At 43.8% G+C, this 19,990-nt stretch overlaps 1 protein-coding gene and 1 long non-coding RNA gene across 9 annotated transcripts in view; one reads left to right on the forward strand and one right to left on the reverse strand.

Annotated features, from left to right (window-relative positions):
• Positions 1–19,990, forward strand: part of MEIS2 (Meis homeobox 2) — a 205,442-nt gene that overhangs the window by 170,643 nt on the left and 14,809 nt on the right. The gene's annotated exons all lie outside the window — the stretch shown is intronic.
• On the reverse strand, positions 9,425–10,964 carry LOC132220544 (uncharacterized). The gene is made up of 3 exons (XR_009449813.1): positions 10,656–10,964; positions 9,949–10,000; positions 9,425–9,775 (listed from the first exon to the last, which is right to left on the reverse strand). It is a non-coding gene; the product is annotated as an uncharacterized LOC132220544 (long non-coding RNA).

Below are 19,990 nucleotides of genomic sequence, written 5' to 3' on the forward strand. Positions count from 1 at the left end.
TGCTAAGAGCTGTGAGAGAAATAAAGGTCTGGAAATATGCAGTTAAAACAGGGCCTATAAAATTAAAACCAAATTAAAGTATAGCAGAGGATTACTGCACAGACTGTACTCGACAAAATATATTTTAAGTGAGGAGGTGAAATCTAAATCAGTTTTGTTTGAATCTGGTTGGTATTTATGAAATTCAATAAAAAAAGGAAAAGAAATATCCAAACAAAGCAGCTGCCTCCCCCTTCTGTGGTCCATGAGCCATAAACATGCATCACTTTGAGGAAATCCACTTGCCAATCCTTAAATAATTAGCAACTTCTTGATTCGCACGGTCACCCCTCTGTCTCCACGAGGGCCCTCTCCGTTACTCTCTCTGTTCTAAGGACCTTGCACGGCAGCCTGTCGGCCTGAGGCCCAGGGATGAGGTGCGCCTAGCTGAGGCAGGAACTGAGCTCATCATTTTTTTCCTCCTTTTTTGCATTCTTTTTATTTTGTCTTTGGTTTTTCTTCTTTTTCCTTTTCCCATATTTCTTCCTTTCCCTTTTTCTTATTTTCCCTCCCTCCCTCCCTCCCTCCCTCCCTTGTTTTGGAGCCAGGGCTGGTCTCACAGCCTGAGGGGTAGGAGCACCAATGCCAGACAGGCACCGTCCTGCATCCCTGCAAGGTGCCCTGAGGTGAGTGCTGGAGGGGCTAGCTTCCCGTGTCCACGCAGGGAAAACTGATTCATGTCACCAGCCTGAGATCAGACTCACCTCCTCCAGAAAGAGGGTGGGGTTAAGGCAGGAGCCGGGAGGGAGATGATCAACTCACAACTGTATCTCTATTTGCAGAGGAGCTTGTTAGTACAAGCTGCTTGTCAGACTTGCTCCTGAGCCATCCACCTCTTGACCAGGAAAGCTCATCCACTGGGGGCGGGCTGGTTCCATTCTTGGAGCCTTGTTGCTTGAACGTCCAGAACTGTGCAGGTGCTTCTCCCATAGGAAGGCCCCAACAGCTCCGCACCCCCAGGTCCACAGTTAGTTGCGGTCAAGTTTGATGCACCAGATGGATTAAGGCTTGTGGCAAATCTGTGGCGTTCACTACAGTAACCTCTGGGACCACATCCCACTGCTCCCCTCGCAGGTTGACTTGAGATGTATATTTCCATATTTTTCTCTCATAATCTCCAGCTTGGATTATTAAGGTGTTTATTCATTTTTTTCTATTAGCTTTGGTCCTATTGTTTTCTTTGCTTCCCTTTCTGCCCGTTTTTTACAGTCATTTTTGGGCTGTTTTGCTGAAAGGGGACTCTGTGGGAAACGCTCCCGGCCACGATCTAGGCAGCGCGCGCAGTGGTGGGAGTTCAGCTTTAAGACTGTTTTCTGCCTGACAGGGCAGGACCCCCAGACAAATCACTGGCTGGCTCCGTGGTAGTTGGCAGCCATTCAAGACTGGTCTTGTGCCAGGAGTATTACTAGATAGCCAGACAGATCAATCCACTTTTACATTCCCGCCATTATTTATAGCCCCACTGGCTATCTCCTCTTGCTTATGAAGTAATGATTAGCAAGCACAGTACACATAGAGCACGGCATTTGTTCGGGAAGGGCTTGCTCCTGCTGATATTGCAGGTAGTTTCACAGGTCACAGAACCTTGGAAAGGACTGAAAGGGCATGTCTTGTGTAGCGTTTGTTCTCTGGGAAAATGGTGCTCCTTTTCCATTTTTGAGTAATTGAAGAGGATGGAAGGGTTTTCTCATTGCTTAGGTTTCCTTGAATTCTCTGCAGAACCCCTTCCCCACAGAGGTTTCAGCCGAACCGGGACCGAGGGAGTTTACATGGCATGGCTTGCGATGTTGCCATTTAAAATGACTGTGTTGTGCTTCCCTTTGGAGTGTGTCAAGGTGGACAAAACCAGTGCGTTTATGGCAGGGGATGTGGGATACAGTTTTTCATGTGCTGGAGGAAATTGGCGGCACTCAGCCAAGGAGGACTTTGGCTCCCAGTTTTATTTGTGTTTTGCCCTCTTTGCTCTTTATATTCTCCCTCCTCCCTCCCTCCTCTCTCTCTCCCCACCCCGCAGAGCACATGATGTATATCAAGATGCTCCTTGGTCCTACTGCAGAATCTCAGCTAGTGGTGATCTCCCTGTTTCTGCGAGGGTCAGTACTGTGTGAATGCACGTTAGGAGCTGTCAATACAGCTCCGAGTTAATGCTTTGGAGAACATTGCACAGCTTGAATCATGGGGAGTGGGGGGGAGAGCTTGACTTTTCCTGAAGGAGGTATGGTGGCCATAAACTAACCAATCGGCAGCCTGCATTCTGTAAGCCTGGTATCAAATCCATGCATTGACTGAGTCACGTTTTCCTGGCAGAATGAGGATATACGGCCAGAGAACCTAAGTAGAGCATTATGCTATCAGAAAGAATATGGGAACGTGGGCCAGAGCCTGAAAACATCGAGCTTGTTGGCAAACTGTTCTCCTTTCCTTGCTTCATACCTGGTTTATTATAGAACGGCCTTCATTCAGGTGACATTACCAGTCCCTTTTGTGCCCTCGGGCAGCAGAACGCGCCTTGTATTATACGTACAGCTTGTTTCCACCTATTGTTGCCAACAGCATGGTGACGTGTTATTGGTAAGGAGACTTACAACTCATGGGAATAAATATTGTTTGGAGGTAAGATATTTTGTTGTTCACTTCTAGAGGACTTTCATATTTTCAGGTTTTATTACAGGCTTATATTTCAGGAGACTTTCTTCTAAATCATTTAAAACACTACACAGAAAGTTGCTCTGTGTCCATTACAACGATAAGAAAAACTGAGGTTCCCAAAGGGATCTACACAATTTCAAGCAAAATATTAATGGGAAAGAAAACAAGAGGAGACTATGTCCCACCAGGAATTTTCATTTGTTTCTGTTTTTTTAAATGAACTTCCATAAAATTTGACATTAAAAAGGAAAAAAAAATAGAAGGGATCTCAGGAGTATAGAATGAGGTGAAAAAACCGACCCATTTGGTTTCTTAATAAAATACCTCTTTACCAACTTGACTTATATGTTAAAACCTTTGGGGGCACTTTTATATATGCTGCCTCATAGGATTCTCACATCAGTCGTGTGACATAAACAATGTTTAAGTTATTATTCACTTTTTACAAATTAGAAAACGCAGGCTCTTCAAGGTTTGGTGACTTGTTCTTGGCTGCAAAGCTCTTAAGTGTGAGACCAGGACCAGACGTTTAGTGTCTGACTCTGAACCCAAGGCCCTCCCTTCCACTACCTCCGATTCCTTTCCATAGGCTCCAGTGTCCCGTGAAAGAGCTCTTAATTCTTTAAGTTAATGGAGGCATCTTTGCCCAATGAAAGTTATATTCCTCAGCCAAAATGTTATTGAAGTATATTCATTTCCACGTCAGTGACCATGGGACTGTTTGGATAGTCTGAGAATGTCTCTCCATGCCTGACCTTTGAGGGTGAGATTTCCCACAGCTAAGCCCTCAATCTGAAGGGCAAAGTGAGTCCATTTTTAGTTCTCATTTTGCTCGATTTGGTTTCTCTGTGTAAGCTGCTTTTCCCTCTTCTTCCTAATTAGCACTTGAGTCCTTGTTTCTTATTGTTTTAGTGCTGACTGTCTAACTGTACTCTTCTTGGCAGGACCGCTCAAATTTTATTTTTTTCAATGATTGCTGGGAGGTCACTAGTATATCAGTCTCCACACTGTTTTGAGGATGGAGTTATTGCTAATTGGTGCTGAAATATGAGCTATGAGAACAACCCAAGAGGGTGAACCAAACTTTTTCCCACTTTGGGTCAAGAGTAGAAAGACAAAGGCAACGAGGCAAAAGCAACCGTGTGCACCATACGTGAAAGTAAGAGACGAAGAGCCTTGTTTGTGTTTTGCTTTGAAAATGGTATGAAAATCAATTCCTGAAATGATTCCAAACCACATAAAATAGTACACAGTGTCAGGAAAACTGAGTCTGGGAGAGAGTTAATGACTTATAGAACAGGCCCAGTGACTGTCTCTTGAACAGAACTCATGTGATCATTTCTCTTTCTGTTTTGCATACTTCTTTTGATCCTGTGATGGATGGAATCCATGGGTGACATGGAGTTCTTCTGGTCAGTCCTACATATTTCACAGGCGCTGCAGGACATCTTCTCTTGGTGACAACCTCTCACGAGGGCACACACCTCATGGCCAATTTATTGTGCGTGGTTTGCCAGTTTTATTCTGCAAGGCTGCATCCCAGAGAACTTTACGTACCATTTTTGATTAGCGAATAGAAAATTGACTCACTCTACTTGACTCTTCAGGGTTGAAACTGAACAACAGAGTTTTATTTTTTTCTGAAGCATTGGAGGTGTGCTTTTCCAATAGAAGATAGGCTCTTCTATGACGCCCCAGTCCTGCGTGTTGGTTGATTTTGAACCTCCACCATGTATGTCCCATGGATCAGTTTCATTCTAAAGGATGTAGAACAACATGATTCCACATGACTGCTGCAGAAGTTTCCCTTTTTTAAAATTAAGGGATTCGTGTAATTTTCAAAATCAGGTGTTTCTAAGAATAAAATAGGTCAAGATTGTATTTCTGCTTTCTTCACTTGGCAAGAATGAAGAATAAGAGATTGTCACCTGCCAAAAGTCAGTATGGAGGCTTTTGCCCACATTTGGGATCCGTGTTTAGAACCACCATTCCACACATGCTCAAACTAAAGGAGTGTCAGCAAACCTGTTGTTATTAGTCAGCAAAACAGGTTCTGCATCAGTCTCACCCTCACCGTTCTAAGATTTCTGAGAATTAAAAAAGGTGGCTACCGAAGAGATGTATAGGTTGCTAAGTGTTACTGGAAACCTTAGTCTCAAGCCTTTATTTCTCCTTTTTCTTATTCCAGTTTTAATACCCATGCTCCAAACAATAGGTATTTTATCTTCCATTGTCCTTGACTTCAAGGAACTGTGACTAGAGTAAGTATTTAATCCCGTGTGCTTAAATATTTAGATGAGTAATTTGTGAGTTCTGAACAAAGGCCCACCTATTGTGTTCATGCCTATCTGTGCCTATAACACCCTGAAAGATAAATCTTAACAAAATAGCCAAACATTTAACTTGTTTCACTGATTACTTTTTTCCATTGACATTCTAATGGTGGTACATCATAGATAAAATGATGCCTAATTGTAAGTTAATAACACAAATAAATTTGGAAGAGCATCCTCCAATGTTTAAGTGATATCAGAAATGAGTGTTATGATTGGGCCTCTGTACCCATAATCTAGAAACTAATTAAAATTGTTTGGTGATATTGGGAATTTTTCTAATCACTATATCTAAGTATATTTTGTTTCTAGAAACTAATTAAAATTGTTTGGTGATATTGGGAATTTTTCTAATCACTATAATCTAAGTATATTTTGTTTCAAATATGTCAGCTATTTGACTAAATATTTAGTGTTTACAATAAATTTTTGATGTATATCCTCTCCATTATACAGATGAGAAATGTTGAATCAGAGAGGACAAATAGCTAAGAAAGTGCAAACCAGGATTCAAATGTATCTTCTAACGGCAATCTAGTACCTTGTCTACTAAGTGTTTTAGCTGGAAGTATTTGCTCTCTGTGTATATTTCTTTAAGTCATTTCCTCTTGCTGGTATGCTCCGCATCCTGCTGTCCTTTCCCATTTCCACCAATCAGAATCCTTCAAGGAGAAGCCCAAGGCCCCCACCTCTTCTCCCTCTCACCTGCCATGTGTCCATCCTTTCTGTACGCCTGGGGCCACTCGTGCTATGTAGCCTCTTTCATCTGGTGGTGTGGTCATCTCTTTACTGCTCAACATCAGGCTTTCTGAGAGCAAGACTGAATCTTCTTCATCTGTGTATGCCTTGCAGTGTCTGGAGAATTGTAAATGTTAGAAGTTTATTTTAGAATGATTTCAATATTTTTTCCTTGTAATTCTCAGACGATGTTCTGATGCCTTTACAGTACAAATTGTCCTTCACATTTCATCTTCAGGGCAACTCTTTGAAGTAGGTCATGTAATTAACTCTCATTCTACAGCTGAGCATATGAAGACACAGAAGGTTAAAGAACTTGCCCAGCCCGGCTAGTGTGGCTCAGTGCTTGAGGGTTGACCTGTGAACCAGGAGGTCATGGTTTGATTCCTGGTCCCCAGCACATTCCCTGGTGCAAGCTTGATCCCCACTGGGGGGCCTGCAGGACGCAGCTGATCAGTGATTCTCTCTCATCATTGATATTTCCATCCCTCTCTCCCTCTCCCTTCCTCCTTGAAATCAATAAAAGGTATATTTTTAAAAAAGAACTGGCCCTGGACCACACAGTAATTGATATAGCCAGGGTTTGAGCCCAGGCCTCTAACTCCTATGCCCTTTCTATTAAGCTGTGCTGTTTTTCTCATTAAATAAAACTTAACAGATTGGTTGATAGGTGTATGTCTTGTTTCTCCAATTAAATCAGGAGATTCGTAGGGCATGCAATTAATCCCAAATTGAATGCTTTTTTTTTTCTACTTGGCAAATGTGGCCTCTCACACACCTTCTTCTTTTGTGTGCCTCGCCTAAGGCCTCCGGTGCATTGCCAAGTGGGCAGCAGACACTGAACATAGATTTGTTCAAGAAGATCAAGAATTGCATATTTTAGAATTTCTCCACATCATCAAAACCTGTTAATAAGAGACGGGAGGTAAAGCAGGAAAATCAGGAGGCCGAAGGGAGAAGGTTCCGTGTGGATAATGGGAAGGGGCTTCATTGTCAGTGGTGGAGGTGAGACAGCGAGGAGAGGCTTCCACTCTGAAACCTGCCCTTGTATGTGAAGAAGCCCTAGCCACATCTATGGCATGCGCTTCTCACCATTGTGTTAATTTTCTTCAAGTCTTTCTTGCTCCCTTATTTCATTGACCCAAAGCCCTTTTAGGTTATGTTCAGGGCGATGATGCGTTGGTAGCCCGAGGTAACATTTTCCCCAGGTATTTCCTGGTTGAAAGTAAAAATCTACTGAGAACTTCCTTTGTGGAAAAATGGAAGAAGTCTGAATTTCTAAGGTAGAGTCATGGTCTGAATTTGGGGATCCTGGTAGTCTGAATAAAAATTCAGATTTCGAAAGTACAGCTTTCATATAACCCCGCACAAGTGATGAATGAGAACATTGGCTTGGGCCTGTTGAACCAGGTTCAGAGTGAGGCTTGTTTTAATTTATTTTTGCTCCACCAGCCAGACCACGTTCCCATACCTATATCTCTTGATTTTAAATATTTTGAAAATGCTAGCCACTATAGTATTACATGCATGTACTTTCCATACTCTTTTTTTATTGATTGATTGATTTCAGAGAGAGAGAGAGAGAAACATTGACATGAAAACATCTATCAGTTGCCTCCCATACATGCCCCAACTGGGGATGGATCCCACATCCTGGGTATGTTCCTTGACCGGGAATCAAACCTGAAACCCTTAAGTTCACGGGACAATGCTCTAACCATCTGGGCCACACCAGCTACGGCTATATTCATTCTTTATTCTTCCTTAGAACCTATTGGCTTATGAATCTAAATAAGTGAAACGTTTTGATCTATAAATCGAGTCATTTCCAAGGCTCCGTTTTATATGTTGTGTCTAAAAATTGGCTCCATTTTCCTGCATCACTGGGAAATATCAGATAAGGGTCTCTTAGAACCAAGCGAGCTTGTGATCTGGGTGTTATCAAGGTGTCCCCTGGTTCCCAGGAGATGTTTCAGCTGCAGACCTCTCTTAAGACAGTAAGAGCAACCCTAAATATTCCTAATGTCTTAGTTCCCAACTGTGCGCACGTGCTTCTGTGTGTGTGTGTGTCTGTGTGTGTGTCTGTGTGTGTGTGGCTTATGTTCAGGCAGATCCTCCAAATAACTGAACACTATCTCCACCTGTTTCAGCAGCCCTCTCCCTTGTCCCTTCTCTGAATAACACTGCAGTTCTCACACATAGAGCTGCTTCCTTCTCCTAACTGTGTTTCTGGGGCCTTAGCAGTCCTATTTGCCACTCTAAAACGTTTGCTCACTTTTCCTGGAAAATAAAGGCTAGACACAGTGTGTATGCTGGGTTGGCAGGAACCAACACCACCAAGGGCGGGGTGTCCCCAGAGGTCAGGGAGAGGCGGTAACCATCTTTTTGAATCTAAGGCTTGGCTTCTGCTTTTCCTCTGGCTCCTGTTTCTGTGTTACCTTCTGCACTAGTCTGCTGGGGCTGCCGTAACAAATACCACAGACGGGGTGGCTTAAACAATAGAGATTCATTTTCTAATGGTTATGGAGCCTGGAAGCCTGAGATCAAAGTGTGGGCAGGTTTGGTCTCCTTGGAGGTCCCTCTCCTTGGATTGCCCATGGCTGGCTGCCTGCTCTGTGTCCTCACTGCTTGCTCTCCTGTGGGCCCGCATCCCTGGGGCCTCTTCCTCTTCTCAGAAGGACACCAGTCATATTGCCTTAGAGACCTCCTTTAATGGCTTCATTTTAACTTATCCCTTTTAAGACCTAATCTTCAAATGCGGTTACATTCTGAAGTCCTGGGAACTGGGCGTTCAACATGGGAACTGGGCATTCAACATGGAGATCTGGGAAGGCAGTTCACCCCCTGGCTCCTTCTGGTCGCTGTCATAGATGTACTCTCAAAAGTGGAGCCCAGCCCTGACTGGTTTGGCTCAGTGGATAGAGCGTCGGTCTGCGGACTGAAAGGTCCCAGGTTCCATTCAGGTCAAGGGCATGTACCTTGGTTGCGGGCACATCCCCAGTGTGGGGTGTGCAGGAGGCAGCTGATTGATGTTTCTCTCTCATCGGTGTTTCTGGCTCTCTATCCCTCTCCCTTCCTCTCTGTAAAAATCAATAAAATATATTTTTTTAAAAAAGTGGAGCCCATTCTACATATTCACATGGGACACAGTCAGTCAGACCTCAGGCCCACCTTGCCACTCACGAGCAGTGTGACCTGAGGCGCAGTATTGGATATGCTAGGTCTGTTTCCCCAGCCATCAAATGGGAAAGCTGATCCTCTTACCTGCTTGGGGAGGTTTTTGTGAGAATCAAATCAGAAGAGACATATATACACTAAGTTTATGGCCTCGCTCAATAAACGTTAATTATAGTAAGATGAATGGAGGTGAATTATGACGCCCTCTGAGAAAAGGAGATGTTGATTATAATAAAATTATTGACTTGAACCGATACCTGAAATTTTTCACCTAAAATATAAACTTGCTACAAGTCTTCTAGAGTTTTCACTAAATATTTTTTACTTTTCCTCCAAGTCCGAATTTGTTGGACTTTGGAGTTTGCATGGTAATCCAGTAGCATCATAAAACCATCCCTGCCAAATTTTCTCTAGTACATATTTCAAACATCTTTATTGACCGTATAAGTGTGCTCATATTTAGGAAATGCGCCGATTTGGGCTCAGCCATGATCATCCTAGTAAGGACAACACAGTCTGCCATGTAATTCAGTGAGCTCCGTTTGGTCAAGAGATGAAATCCAGTCCAAAGACTCATGGACAGACGGTTTGCCTCACTCAGATGAATCGGTGATTCGGTTACCGATCCCCCTACAAATGCCGCCATTCATAAATAAATGGGAGCGGGCCAGCCCCTGCTGGCGTAATTATCAGAGGGCGGAGGCGTGGGACGGGCCTCGCACAGCTGATGGTTCTTCTCACTTCTGGAGGGGCCCTAGAGATGACAGCATACAGGTGGGCAGGGCAGCGGCGACACCTCCCTGGGGTCTCTTCAGTGCCAGGGATTTGCCGAGCCTCAGCTGTCAAAGAACAATAAATTTTCCTTCAAAATATAAAACATAAATCAGTGTTGCCAAACACTGAGAGGCAAGAAGAAACTAAATCCCCATAATAATGAAAGGAATCCCATTAATTAAATCAGCAAGGTAGAGAGCTTCCCTCGCAGCGCATGGCCCCCCGAACAGTAGAATACCTTGGAGACTGGAGCTGAAATCCAAGCCTCTTCCAGGTTGCAAGCCAGCATCCTGAGGGAACATTAAGAAGAAAAAAAAAAAAATCCTTGAGCCCAGGACAAGTAAACACTTTTTTTTTTTTTTTTTTTAGGAAGTTGTACTTGGATTATGTGTATCTGGGAAGGGATGTTGCAAAACAAATTGTAAACCGGGCGCAGCATATCTGTGCCAGCCCTTATCAGATCTGCCACCAGTCAAGGGTAAGCTGAAGGCCAGGTTGCTGGGAACTGAAACATGAAAGCGAACACAGGGGTGCTCCAAAGAAGGAATCATTTCTTCTGATTATTTTTAAAATGAATTGTATCAACCGGAGTCTTGTTTCAACTTATTTAGCAACTCATTACAACAACGATTCTCTGTGTCCTGCAAAGCTGCTGCTATAGATTTGTGGGTTTTTTAAATGCTTGGTTAATTGGCTGGTCTGCTAAGAATGAGTCTGTTGCTGTGGTTGAGGAAAGCTGGAAAAAAATAGAGGTTAAGGTTTCTTGCGAATCTGTCACATGTGGGAATTGAGGGCGGTATAATATTACTGCCCTCAAGCCACGGATAGCAACTTCTATTCCCACCCGTGGAGCCCTCCCAGGGACCACAGCCACACCTTCTCAGCCCCAGTCAGCTTTTGGTTTTACTCTCCAAACCAACTCACTTCCACCCGTAATCTACTGACCTTTAAATCAGTTTTGACTGCCAGAGGGAGCGCTTTTCCCGCGAACCGGAGTCCATGCACAGAATCTGAGATGTCCCTTCAGCGCTGGCCCGGATTTGAAAAGACAGAAACCACCCAACTCTCTGCTAGACCTTAACAGGGAACAATTCTTTCACACAATGATTAATCACACCCTAGTCGTTGCCCCAGTGTGTTCGAAAAATATGTTATGCACATCGCAGGACATCTTTGCAATACATCCAAGTTCATTCCGATTTCTCTTTGCCGACAGCAAGGATGTGTTTTTAATCTCCTTTCCACCATGGGCTTTCTCCTCTCTCCTTTGTCGAGTCTGTAACCACACGTGCACACACTTAGAGAGATCATTTTTTTGTATTGAAGGCAGCAAGGGCTGCTGGGAGGCCAAGTAGCAGGGTGTGGTTTTATACTGGGTCCACAATCCCTCTGCTCCCATCACAGCACCACGCCCTTTGATCTTGGAAGTGAGAGTGGCAGGAAGAAAGGGAGGAGCTAGCAAAACGAGGTCCATTCCTAGCTCTAGATGGCTAAGAGCTTTCAGAATCAGCAGGTGGCCACAATATGATATTTAGTTCGTTGGATTCCTGTGAGGGTGAGGGTGTGTGTGAAACAAGACAGTGGATCCCATCTTATTCCCAACTTCTTCACTCTGATGACCCCACCCACAGCCTGTCTGCAGTGGGTTATGGGTCATGGCCTTGTTTCCTTGCAGCATTGGGTATTTTTTTTCCTTCTGACCTTTCACAATAGTACCTGTGTGCTGGGCCGGGGGGAAACGGGGGGGGGGGGGTGGGAGAAGAATCTTCTTAAGGGATGGTGTGTTGTTTTCTTTAACCAAGTGACAAGTCAAGAGATGTCTCCCGTCACAAGTCACATTTATGAAAAACAAGTGTGTGTGTATGTGTGTGTGTGTGTGTAAATGGAATGTGTGTGTCTGCAGGCATATTGTAAGAGACAAATTTTGAGGTGTCTATTATTCTTTTACTGTGTCTTTATAATCTTCCCCTACAGGAATTTAAAGAAATAGTTGCTTCATATTTGTTATTTGGAAATGGCTAATATGGGATCTAAAAGCAGTGTTTCCCTAGCATTGTGAATGAATATCTTCTGTCACAGATTTATGAGTGGCAGATAGGTGACGTACTTAATGGAAAATAACTCTTTTAGCAAAGTGAGTAACTACTTCCTAAAGGCCGGAACCTGCGCTTTTTCATAGAGAATCTGAAACGAAGTGTAGATTTCACGCAGGTCTACATGTGTATCTGGTGTAAAGTTCACTTCTTAAAATATAAGCTCCTCAACCACATCTGTGGATTGGTGAACTTAGAACCACCAAGCCAGCGTTTATTGAGCATCTACCTGAGCAGCCACCGAGCTCGGTACCAGGAGCAGAGTAGGTCAGAGTCAGAGCTGGCGGCAGCAGCACACAGTTCACGCAACAGACTCCAGTGTTAAATGTTAGAGACGGTGATAGAATGTGGCCTTTCTGTCACACGTGCCCTTGGTTTTCTGTTGTCTGTCCCTGCGTAGTGCAGCACCGCTTCCCTATTGTGTATAAGGTTGTAGCGATGGAGCAGAGGCAGGTCCCTCAGACGGTGGCAGCCCCTCCCCAGCCTGGGGACAACTGGGCCACACATGGCCACTGTCTGTCTCCACTGACATCATTTTGACAGCTTAGCACCTTTTTTTTTTTAGGAGTAGGATGGGGTCAAGTTGTTTAGTTAGGAATTTTCAAAGGCAAACCTGTAAAAGGGAAAAATAAAGTTTGCCTCCCTTTATACAGTTGGGTACGACAGAGCAAAGCCAGGCAGGTATGGCGCTTGTTTGATCCCTCACCCAGGTGGCCCTGCGAAGCTCTGATGTCATCGGGTGGCGAGGCCCCGGAGACTTCTCCGTCTACGGATTCGGCTGACACTCCACGGCCTGCCTCTCCCTCCTGGGGTTCAACACGGAGAGGGAAAGGGCCTCACACCTTCCTGTCTCCTTCCTTTATTGCACGGTTTGCTTTGTTTGTTTGATTTTAAAACTGCCATTATGTGAAAGTGTTGCAAGTATAAATAATTGAGAAGATCGCTCTGTGGGGAAACCGCTTTCGCTGCCTTTGTGCACAGGCAGCTCGTTACGGCTCGGAGCTGAGCATCCTGAGCGCAATTATGCAGCATCAGTGCGTCGTGGGCATGAACCGAGGGGAGTGGATAAGAGACGGGGAAATAATTTTGTAACTTACTTAATTGGATTGATTTGGGTTTTCAAATAGTTCCTCCGGTGTAGCATTTAGCCGACCTCTCCCTGGCTGCTGTGGTCTTTGCGGGACTGTGGTTGGGCATTTGGTTTGGGGCGTTCCTCCTCCTCCTGGATTCTGTGTGGACCTGAGATGTATTTCTATTGGGGTTTAATTTCCACCCGAGGAGAGGTTACCCACAAAAACAGAACCATGATTCGGCCGTGAGGTTCTTGGCTCCCCTCGCGCTTACACGGCCAGTTAGTATATGTGAATGCAGCAAAGGGAGCAGGAGGTTAAAGAAGTGGGTCAGGCTCGGACGAGGCCGTCCTGCTCGCTTCTGCTGAAACGGAAGGAAAAGCCCATAATGGCGCTCGCCTGACTTTCACCCCCATCATTTTAAGAATTGCTTTGCCAATCCTTCACAGCAAATAGTAATTTTAAGGGGGCCAAAACAGAGCTCAGGGTGTTTGCACTCCGTGGTAATGATAGACTAGCTGTGCTCCCTGGAGTCAATAAGCCCAACAATTGAGTCATTTTTGCCTCCTGGAGTGAAGCAGTGCTGCGGGCCTGAATGACAGCGTCCCTTAGAGCACCGGGCCCTGCGCAGGCTGACCACAGCCCCAGACGGGGGGTTCGGGGCAGGCGGGTGGCGTTTAACACAGTTACAAGTAAAAGCTCATGTGCACTTGTACACTCTGTAAACAAGAAAGTAGATGGGGGAGGGCAGGAAGGAGCATTTGATGTGCATTGATGTACTTTAGCCAAGAGCACTTCCTCTTTTCCTGTCTCTTTCCCTTCTCTCTTCTTTTCCCCTTAAATCCTGCCCATCTCCTCCTCCTCCTCCTCCTCCTCCTCCTCCTCCTCCTCCTCCTCCTCCTCCTTCCTTTCTCTCTCTCTTTCTCCCTCCCTCCCTCCCTCTCCATACACATATGTCTAACACCTGTAATAGACATGTTTAACCTAGATGGCCACAGCACAATCGCAGTTCCGATTAATAAAAAATGCAGAAGGTGTTACAAAAAATTATCTTACATTTAAGATGAGTCTTCAGTTTCTAAGCTGCATTCTGAAGCAGAAATTATAAGCACACATAGCAAAATGCCCAATGATAGTTTTTAAAAAATGTTTTATTGAGTGGGAGAATCTGAGAAAGTGAGAAAAAGGAAAGATTGGAGAAAACATCCCAGCCTAAAATCATTCTCTAATGATCAAATTACCTTTGAGATAGACATGTTCGAGAGAACATTCAGCCAGCAAACATTTTTGGGGTCAAAGGTCTATGGAGTAGCCAGGTTTTATAGTAACCGTGGGAGGTGGCGTATGAACAGGTGAGATATACAACAAGAGCGCTACAAATGCTTCCCGTACCTGAGTCTACATTGGGCAAATTTGAAGATGGAAATTCTATTTCAAGTTGATCCATGGCTTAAAAATACAATTTGGGTTACAAAACGAATGCTGCTTCAGTTTTCAAGTCCTTGGAACCCTAGTGCGCCCCCTCCCCCCATCTCAATAACTAGGGTTAAGGACTGATTTATCCCGTGGCTCCTTCTTTGAGATTCCTGACACAGGTTAGCCTAGTACAGGCTGCGGCATAACTTGCAGCAAAGGAAGCATCTTCATTGTGCTTCCCTGCGTGTGATTCCCTGCATTTCTGACCTACTACCCCAGTGACAGCAGTGTCCCTCCGGGCACGATTTGGGAAAAACTTTCCTAGAAAGATACAAGAAAAAATATTTAAAGCAAGTTTTCTATCCTCCTTTTCTGTCTGCATCTCACACATTTTCTTCCTTTACTTCCTACTCACTGTTTCTCTGTCCCAACACACACACACACACACACACACACACACACACACAGCATAATGCTTCATTGTATCAGCAAACTATATACTCAGTTCCCATTACTCTCAGCTTGCTCTCTCCTCTTTGGTCTACTGGACTTACCATGCCCCAGTGTAACTCAGCACCTGTTCCCAGCCTGGGAAAGTCTGATGCCCACTTTCTCCTAAGTCAAGTCCTTCTCTTCCTTGACTCAGCACCTAGGATTTGCCTGGTATCTCTAATGCTCAGATGAACTCAGACCTTGAACCTTTGGTCTGTATCTTCAGTTGTGTCTAACTGCAAAGATAAATAGGCCAGAGCCAGGAAGCCAGAGTTATTTTCCAGCTTGGCTCTGCCTGATTCTAGGGACAATCATTTCATCAGGGATTCAGCTATGCCTCTTGCAAAATAAGGAAAAGACAATCCCTATGAGCTCTTCTGTTCTCAATCCCACGTTATTTCCAAGACAGGGAACCCTATTTTCATCCACTCATTCAGGTTTTCTTCACCACACATTTTACTGAGGATGTACTATAAGCTGGACACAATCTCAGTAACAGAGAATTAAGATACGGTCCCTGCTCTCTAAGGCTCGCTGGTGGGAAGCTAGACAAGTACTAGTACATCGTGACCATGGTGTGGACTGAGCGCTGTGATGGGCACGTTAGCCTGGTGCTACTGGCTGAGGACGGGCTTCTTCCTCAGATGGCAGGGCCAGGGGCGTTATCTCAAAGAAGTGATATCGGATAAGAATTCTGAAGGGTGTATTGACCAAGTGGCCATTGAAGAAAAGCCAGAAAAGACAGAAGGAATAGTGTGTTCCTAGTACGTTAGCATATTAACTTACACTTATCAATTGCCTGTTTGTTGTTTGTTTGTTTTTAAATATTTTTGTTGATTTCAGAGAGGAAGGGTGAGGGAGAGAGAGATAGAAACATCAATGATGAGAGAGAATCACTGATTGGCTGCCTCTTGCATGCCCGCACTGGGGACCAAGCCCAGCAACCCAGGCAAGTGCCCCGACCAGGGGGCTTGAATCGTGACCTTCTGGTTCATAGGTCGATACTCAACCACTGAACCACACCGACCAGGCACCTTTTTGTGTATTTGTACATTACCTGTCTCCAAGGTAAGAATCTGAGGCAGTTAAACCAAGTTCTAACTTAAATTATTTGTTGGGAGATGATGACGTTACTTTATCTGTACTGTGAAAATGAAGATAATTTAAATATGCCATCATTTCTAGTTCTAATGGTTAAGTTAAACCACTTAATTCGGATAGATGTGAAATATGAATCTGATCTAAATTTTTTTTCAACTTGCAGTACAGTGTGTTTGCTTCTTTGTCTGTTGGAGCTTTTAGCTTCATGTGGAATGTCAGTCAAAAGTTGATGTCTTTATTCCTCTGCAAATCGGGGGGGGGGGGGGAAATGCACTAACTAACCCTCTGAAGCAGTTGTGGCATAACTGCTGGCTCACTGAGTCTCTTGTGATTTATAAAGATATATTTTATATCTTTTATGATTACGGGATGATGCTAAAAATTTTGTAGGTAATAATACCGCCACATTGGAAAGACTGCATATGACATCTCTGGAGAAGGTACAGATGCTACCTGGCTGTCAAGTCAAAGGAAAAGAGGTTTCATTTGATATTAAGAAAAGGCAGTCAGGAAATCTTATTTGGAATTTGGTATTGGGTGTTTGAACATCATAAATGTGAGGACGTTAAGTCATATGTTCACGAATAGATTTTCTGTTTTGCTTCTCGACATAATGGGATATGTTATAATAACATTTTTAAAAGATTTTTGTTAGATGCATTGCTCTGAGAACTATAGTTTATTTGAAGTGACTTAGAAAATTTTTAGCTCTCTGATTCTACCTCCCCTCCCCCCTTGGCACCTATACTAGATGCCAGTAAAAACTGGTTAAATGACATTTGGTTTAAATAGAAAGACTATGATATAAATGCATATGTATGATATTTTGTTTGTTGGATCTTTTTCTTAATATTACTTGACTTTCTGTGTTTTCATCTCATTTTGTCATATTTTGGGTTGAAGCCACTCTAAAGTTTAACACCTAGGAGATTTCTCACGTATGGTTCCCTTTAAAAGTGCTAAAATCTCAGCCTCTCGAACGAACAGGAGACCAGGCTACACGTTAGAGAAAGCAGTGGTATTGAGGAAGGGCCCCGAGAAGGTTGCCACCACCTGCATGTGTCCTCTGCCACGTCCTTTCTTTTCAACCAGCAGGAGGATGGAAAGAAGGCTAAGAGCGGGCGTGCAAACCCTGCGGCCGCCTCCTCGCTGGGCTTGGGAGCCTCCCTGCTGCTTGAGAGAAAGGAGCCCCACAGGCAAATGGAAGGGCCTCCAGGACACTCACACGCACACCCCTTCCGGCCAAACACCTCGTGGCTTCAGAGGCTGGCCTTGGGGAGGCTGGGCCTGAGTTGAAGAATAGAGACTTGAGAACCATTTGTTTCCACACCATTTTGGGGGAAGTGCCATATTTTTCACCTTAAAAGCCCATTTAAAAAGAAAAATATGTTTTGAAAGGAGGACACAATTTGGAAGCCATCACACTTAATGGAGTCCCTTTAAAATGGAATAGGCAGTCCTATCAGTTCTCTTCTAAATTAGTTGTCACTACCTAGAGAAAAACCCACCCTGGATTGTGTTATGTTGCGTAAAACATACCGTCTCCTGTATGTATTTTCCTGTACCCGGTGTTTGAAACTCTGGAATACATTTCATTGTTAAGTATGGAGTGGAACCCAAGTTTTAGTGTAGCAGTTTCCAGAATGACAGGTATGTTATCATCACCCTCTACATCAAGTCACACCTATTATCTCAGAAGTAAAGGAGAAAGCCAACTGGATCTGATAGAAATAAGACCGAGATCACAGAGACTTTCACTGAGAATTGGCATGGCCAGCCATTGTTGGATGGGGGTCTCTGTAAAAGCCAGAAGCTGTATGAAGAGGAGTAATTGTTTTTTTGGAAGTAGCCAAGCAGTGTGTCATAATTGTTGCCACAGCTCTGGAATATGCATCTAGTTTTGGAGTTTTGATGAAACTAGGGGGTTTTGGAGTTAAAGTCGCTTCTTTCCAACCTCTCACTCTTCTCTCGTACTGTCTCTTGAGTTGCCTGTACACCGTCTCAGCCTGAAGTTCCACTGTCAACGCAAAGGAAATATTTGGAAAATCGCTTCCCTCTCCTAAACGCATCAAATAGAAATTCTTTATCAGTGTCAGTCTCCATCCACTGTATACGGTAGCATACCACGCGTAGATGCTCAGGTGGATCCTCGGTTATACGTTTTACATTTGTGTTCCTTCTTTGTGAAGTAAGCACAATTCATCAGCCGTTCCCCAAGCCAAATGCCCCACCTTTTCATTTCTGCCGCCTTCATGAGAGCTCATTTCCTTCCCCTCTTCTACCTTCTCAGTGTATAGCTTCTCATCAGTTCATCCTTTGGTGGCTCTTGGACTAGACCTTCCTCAGCACCATGTTTTACTTTATCATGTGACCATTCAGGAACCTTAGGGGTTCAGTTTGTCACTCAGGAGCCTGCATCAGAGTATTATATATTTGAAAGTTGCTAAGAGAATAGATCTTAAATGTTCTCATCACAAGAAAGAACTGTAATTGCATGACATGATGGAGGTTTTAGCTAATGTGACAGTGGCAATCATTTTGCAAAATAAGTATCAAATCCACATGTTGAATGCTTTAAACTTCCACAGCATTAAATATCAGTTATATCTCCATAGAGCTGTGGGGGGGAGCACTCCACCAGCTTGTCTATTAACCGTAGCCATGTTTTCCAGCCCCAAACCAGGAGCCAGTCTAAACTCAGCTTCTTCGCCCTCCCTTGTGGAAATGGGCCCTGGTGTCTTCTCACGTGCCATCCCCTTACGTCCGTCCTCCCGGTAACCTGTCCTCTTTCAATCTGGGTCCTCCGCCAAGAATTGGTGATCAGCTTCCATCTGACTTCTTTCATTGACCCGATCACACTTATTTACTGAGTGTGGACTCTGTTGTTTTATAATTATTATGTTTTCTCCAGTCTGGCTTTTTAATTTGTTTCTCTGGGTGTAAGAGTGAAAATCTGTAAAAGCATAGACTGCCTTTGCAAAATTTATATATATATATACTTAATATATATAGAGAGAGAGTGTGTCATATAATTATATATTTATGTGTTGTATATAATTTCTTATTATGTATTCTCTTGTCAAATTTTTATTGTTAAACTTATCTTTTGCTAAGTGTAGGATGTGAAGACTTATATGCACAGAATACTATGAACATTAAAAATCATTTATTCTGATTTTTTGGACTGAAAAGGATGAAAATAAGCCTTCCATAATCACTGCTTCTCTACACTTTTCTTTCCCTGCCTACTACTCATTCTGTCCCCTCCAGAACCCAGTCTCTCACTGGGTTATGCACACACACACACACACACACACACACACACACACACACACCGGAGAAAGCATCTGCTAGTACAATTCTCTGAATGGAGAGGAGGTGGGTGCTTAGTAACTTGTGACGGACTAAAGGGGGACATAGGCTAAAGCAAGAAATAAGGCTGAGAACGATCTCTATTCCCCTGGGGAAGTGTGAAAGGAAAGAAGGGAGTAAACACTAGAACAGGGGTCCTCAAACTACAGCCCGCAGGCCACATGCAAATACAAATATTGTATTCGTTCCCGTTTTGTTTTTTTACTTCAAAATAAGATATGTGCAGTGTGCATAGGAATTTGTTCATAGTTGTTTTTTTTTTAAACTATAGTCCGGCCCTCCAACGGTCTGAGGGACAGTGAACTGGCCCCCTGTTTAAAAAGTTTGAGGACCCCTGCACTAGAACATGGTATGATGGAGTGGAAGCAAGGATTTTTAGCAACTGTTCTTTTCTCCTTTGCTTTTAGCATTCCCACCACCCATGAAATTCCCGTCTTTGACCTGTGTGGTAATATGTCTAAATATCCTAGAGTTGATACCTTTTTCTTACTCTTCCTTTCAATCACTGCACAGAAAACTTAGCCAAGGGTTAATCTCTGGCAAAGTTGATCACCTGGTGTGTGTGTGTATGTGTGTGTGTGTGTGTGTACACATGTACGTATGCGTGCCTATACACACATGTGTATACATATATGTGTGAGCGCTCATGTGTGTTTGTGTGTGTACACACATACATACATGTATGTATATACATATGGCTGATGACTTCTCACAGTTTATCTCAAGGCCACATTGT

The sequence above is a fragment of the Myotis daubentonii genome, chromosome 1 (assembly GCF_963259705.1).
Source record: "Myotis daubentonii chromosome 1, mMyoDau2.1, whole genome shotgun sequence".
Lineage (NCBI taxonomy): Eukaryota > Metazoa > Chordata > Mammalia > Chiroptera > Vespertilionidae > Myotis > Myotis daubentonii.